We start from the raw sequence: 6,000 nt of genomic DNA, 5'->3' as shown, positions 1-6,000 counted from the left end.
GGCTTTTGAGTTCCTCTTCACTTTCTGCCATAAGGGTGGTGTCATCTGCATATCTGAGGTTATTGATATTTCTCCCGGCAATCTTGATTCCAGCTTGTGTTTCTTCCAGTCCAGCGTTTCTCATGATGTACTCTGCATATAAGTTAAATAAACAGGGAGACAATATACAGCCTTGATGAACTCCTTTTCCTATTTGGAACCAGACTGTTGTTCCATGTCCAGTTCTAACTGTTGCTTCCTGACCTGCATACAAATTTCTCAAGAGGCAGATAGCTCTTATCTATTTGTCAGTGTACAGATAAAGCTAAATGGAATGGAAAATAATGGGTTAATGTAGATGAAGTTCATACCAGTGTTTCTTGTACTATCATTTTAACTGTTATGAAGGTTTTATTTTAAAAAATAAGAAATTAATAAAAATGGATAAAATAAAACACTTTCATGCAAGAACAAATGAGAGAGTTTACCATCAATAGTTGTACGCTAAAGATGCTTCTAAAGACTTGTTCAGAAGAGAGGAATAGGATTTCTGAGCAAGTCTTAGAAGAAAGAAGAAACAGTGAGCCTAGAGACTGGCAAATGTGGGAAATAACATATTGGCATAAACAGAGGCAGTTTTAAATATCAATAACATTGTCTATGTTGTGCGTGTGTTAGTCGCTCAGTGGTGTCTGACTCTTTGTGACCCCATGGACTGAAGCCCACCAGGCTCCTCTGTGCATGGGATTCTCCAGGCAAGATTACTGGGTGGCTTGTCATGTCCTCCTCCAGGGGATCTTTCTGACCGAGGGATGGAACCCACGTCTGTAATGTCTCCTGCATGGCAGGTAGGTTCTTTACTGCTAGCACCACCTGGGAAGCCTTATGTCTATGGGGAAGTGAGAAATTAAAAATATCAGCTAACACTAACATATTACATTGGAATATTCACTACATTTAGAGTGCTCAAAATTCTTATACTTTATTACTTATATGTATGTATTTTCAAAAATTACAAAAGATAACAATGAAGTTTTTATAAAGTTTAGGGAAATAAATGGACTTTTAAAATCAATCAATCTAAATAAAAATAAAGAAGGTAAAAAGAATAATAGGAAAAATCAAGACAAATAGAAATCCCCTGAGAAGGCATAAATAAGTCTAAATTAATTAGTAAGGAAAATAAAAATGGACTGAACTCATCATTAAAATTCAAAGATTGTGAATGTGGATTTTATAAATATAAATGAAGCCATTTGATATAACAGACAAAGATGAAAAAGGAATGAAACAAGTAATAAATAAATAAGGGCATAGAGAATATCATGCATTAATGAAAATGAATTAATTCACAAGAGCTACACTTCTCAACCCAAATTATAAAAAATATAATATTGAGGGAAAGAGCTTATAGATTAATTACAGCACAGTAAAATACTGAGGCTTTACTGTTGCTGGTGATGCTTTATATTTGGTGGTTATATGTGTTGGTTGTATATTCTGCACGTCTTTTGTAATATTAAATATTATTTACACCCTCAAATTGCATTTAAAGCACAGATTATAGATATACCACCTCTCTCAGCAAGTCAAAATGCTGCCAGGTTTACTAAATCAAACCCACATCTCCTTTGCTAGACATTAGAAGGCATTACCATTTTCAAGATTAAAAGACAAGTTGGTACTAAAACATATTTTGGATTATATAAACTAGAGATGTGAACAACCAGTGATGGTAACTCCAGACAGGACGCACAGGACTGCTGTCCCACAAAGTAAGGGCAAGAGGCACAGGCACTCACATACACATTTATGGGGTGTTGCTCTATTTGGCAGTAATTTCTATATTAGTATATAACAGATTTTTCTTGTATCTCTTTCAGTGATATTCTTTTTACCCCAGGTTTACTGATAGATAACTGACACATAACATGTAAGTCTAAGGTGCATAATGTGATGATTTGATATCCAAATACATTGTCAAATATTTACAGTAAGACTGGTTGACACATCCTTCACCTCACATAACTGCCACTCTGTCTTTGTTATGGACAGAATGTGCAAAACCAACTTGTACAGCAACTTTCAAGCACAGGACACAGAAGTGGTAACTGCAGTCACTATGCTGTACATTTGATCCTCAGAACTCATTCCTCTTACAACTGGAAGTTTGTGCCCTGTGACTAACATTTCCTCTACCCTCTGGCCCCTGGCAACCACCGTTCTACTCAAAGATATTCTTAAGTAAGGTAAGTTATGGTTCTAGACCTGACTTCCCCTTTCCCCAAAGTGTTAACTGGTAACTAAGATGAATTATTTCAGTGGCAAAACTTTCATGGAGCATTGACAATATCCAAGGCATTGTTTTAAATATTGATGTTAAAAGTGTTCCCAACTCTCCTGGTCAGCAGATCCTGCTACTCATTTCCACTCCTGATTTTCTGGAAGAAGATTCTTCTGGAGTCTGCAAATAATCAGAGATATAATTCCTGGTCTATTTTTCTGATGTATAGGCTTGGATTTGCCTTCCAAGACACTACAGACAAGAGTTATTTTTTTAGAAAGTCCCATTTATGTTAGAATATCCTTTTCTATGTGTGTGGCAAAGTGATATTGTGCTTTTGCTACAAATGGGGGATTTAATTTTAAAGGCTGTTGGATTAAGGACCATTCTCATGAGAATCTTAAACACTGGGGACTAAATTGAATGTACAGGTATTGAGCTTCCCAGTTGACACCACTTAAATTTTTTTTGCTCAGGTCTGTCCCTTAGGCACTTCACACTTCTTTACTCCAAGAATTTGGGGGCCATCTGTTCCAACATGTAGCTGATCTTGGATTTTGAAAACTGGGCTCTGTATCCTGGATTTTCCACTTACTCTAAATCTCAGTTTCTCCCCTTATGCAATGGAGCTAATGCCACCAGACATCACTGCCTCGCTGTTGCTGAAAGGGCGAGTGTGGAATGCACATACATGTATACGCCTTTTGAACTGTGGAGGGTATTGCCATGAAAGGTTATCAGAATTATTCCTGTTAGAAGACATCTCCACATCTGGGTGCCCCTCTTTGTTCTTTCCCTGAGTCTGTTCTCACTGTCACCTACCTGAAGGACTCTTGGGGCCTTACACAGCCAGGATCCTCAACTTGAACTCTGTTCCCATCAGGAGAGAGATTCACATGCCTCAGTTTATTAACATGATTAACTCCCCCTGCCTCACTTTATTAATGCTGCCAAAATCTTGGCACTGCTGCTGAATAGAAATATGGAGACAGGGTTTTGGAGAAAAGACATAGAGTAACTTTCTTTCTTTGCCAGGCAAAGAAGGAACATAGAAGGCTAGCACCTCAAGAACTGTGCCTTCCTCTCAGGGAAGTAGGGAGAGGTTTTATAGTCAGGGCTCATGGTCTGGGGTAGGTGAAAAGGATCAGAGGGATGAAAGACTTGCATTTTTCCTTTTTTCTGCAAAATCTATGGTCAAAGCCAGCATCAGGTGGCTCAGTAACAGTCTAGTGCCTCTGAGGTTATCTGCCTGTGACTTTTTGGTTTTGAAACACAAGATGGCTACAAGGGAGTGTAGGGGGAGAAGACTGCCAGGTACAGAGTATAATTTATATGGAGTCAGAGAGTAATTAGCTTTGTGAAAGGCATGTCTACCTAAGTGTTTGTTAGTAGCAACAGCCAAAGAATAACACAGATTGTTTAACTCTTGCAGACCTGTTTGGCTGGTTTGTGCTTAAGGCCTTTTATTCATTTCTGTTTTTGCTGCAACATTAATCCTGCTGTGGTCTTTAGAAGAAAGCTCACAAGCATTACCCTATGATTCTAGACTCACTGAAGAGGGTGAAGCATGGTAAGTAATGCTGGTCACCACTCACAGGTTCAGTGTAGATTATTTGTTAAGTACAGAGAGGATTTGGCCAATCAAATTACAACTACTACAATGTCTGCCTACTTGGTAGATATTCAGGCAACAGCTTCACGCTCTCTTACTGAATTCCTTCCGTGACTCCTCATTCTTTCGGGATAAAATTCAAACTCATTTTAGAGAGCTCTTTTCATGTTCTTGAGCTCAACTGCTGAGTGATTCTACAGAATTCAAGTCCTTTCTCCTCCAGGCATTAGATTCCCTGGCAGGGACTCTGGCTGAACAATGAAAGGTTGTTATAAATTCATATTTTATTGCCTCCTCTTCTTATATTTGGTAATCTCCAGTATTAAATGACTGTATTCATCTCTTACCTAGGTAGATGGGCAAGGTGATAGGCTGTACGTCACACGAATTTTTAAAGCATGAACTCTCAGAGACATTCTGTCTGTGCCCAAAGCCTGGCTCTGTTACCCACTAACCTAGCAAATGTGGACAAGTTACTGAACCTCTTAGAGACTTTGGACTTTGGGGTTTGTGGGCTTAAGGATTCTATCATACATTAAATTATATAATCCATGTTTACTGAAGCACTCAAGATATTTGAATCTGTTACCTGAATAACTACCAAGTCAGCAGACACTGTAGTAGTTGTGATTTAATTGGCCAAATCCTCACTGTACTTAATAAATAATCTACATTGAACCTGAGAGTGGTGACCAGCAATACTTACCATGCTTCATCCTCATCAGCTGTCCCTCCCACATCTCCTTTGCTAGACATTAGAAGGCATTACCATTTTCAAGATTAAAAGACAAGTTGGTACTAAAACATATTCAACTTCAGCTTCTTCAGCATTACTGGTCGGGGCATAGACTTGGATTACCGTGATATTGAATGGTTTGCCTTGGAAACGAACAGAGATCATTCTGTCGTTTTGGGGACTGCATCCAAGTACTGCATTTCGGACTCTTTTGTTGACCATGATGGCTACTCCATTTCTTCTGAGGGATTCCTGCCCACAGTAGTAGATATAATGGTCATCTGAGTTAAATTCACCCATTCCAGTACATTTTAGTTCGCTGATTCCTAAAATGTCGACGTTCACTCTTGCCATCTCCTGTTTTACCACTTCCAATTTGCCTTGATTCATGGACCTAACATTCCAGGTTCCTATACAATATTGCTCTTTACGCTGGAAGCACTGGACCTTGCTTCCATCACCAGTCACATCCACAGCTGGGTGTTGTTTTTGCTTTGGCTCCATGTCTTCGTTCTTTCTGGAGTTTTGTCTCCACTGATCTCCAGTAGTATATTGGGCACCTACTGCCCTGGGGAGTTCCTCTTTCAGTGTCCTATATTTTTGGCTTTTCATACTGTTTATGGGGTTCTCAAGGCAGGAATACTGAATTGGTTTGCCATTCCCTTCTCCAGAGGACCACGTTTTGTCAGAACTCTCCACTGTGACCCGTCTGTCTTGAGTGGCCCCACACGGCATGGCTAACATGGCATTGCTAGTGTTAGCAAGGGAGTTGTATACTTTTTAATTAGTTATTACAAAAAATTAAAAGAATGTCTGGATCTTACTAGACCCATTCCTGTAATTTACATTTTCAGATAACAGGATTAGCCAGAAGGTTTTCAGGAAGGAGAAACTGTCCTCAAACAGGATACATTGTTGTTATATAATCCTTAATACAGAGTTTAAACTGAATTGTTTGTTGTGTAATTATCAGTTGGAGGCTTAAAGATAAAAACGTTTTATGTGACTAAGACTAAGGAAGGTAGGGGGAAAAAACGTTTGTCCTTTCCACCTCATTGAGAATTCCAGACCCCTCATTCCTTGGAGACCCCCCGACTTCTTATCAACCTGCCTAGGAATTGACTCTCTCAAGTTGAAAAGATATAGAGGGGGAAAAATAAATCAACAAATATATGATCAGCAGATTTTCAACAATAATACTTAACCAATCTCATAATGAAATTATTCTTTTCAAAAAAATTGTGTTGAAAACTACTCTGTGGTCTCCCCTCCATGTCTGCAGTTTCTAAATTAGTGGGTTCAACCAACTATGGATTAATAATAGTGATATTTTACCCATAGGGTTGCTCCCTGGAAGACCTCCCTAGCAAAACTATCATTATTTGACCT

The sequence above is a fragment of the Bos mutus genome, chromosome 15 (genome assembly GCF_027580195.1).
Source record: "Bos mutus isolate GX-2022 chromosome 15, NWIPB_WYAK_1.1, whole genome shotgun sequence".
In the NCBI taxonomy this organism is placed as follows: Eukaryota; Metazoa; Chordata; class Mammalia; order Artiodactyla; family Bovidae; genus Bos; species Bos mutus.
The sequence above is the reverse complement of the archived record's forward strand: the minus strand, read 5'-3'. Positions refer to the sequence as shown.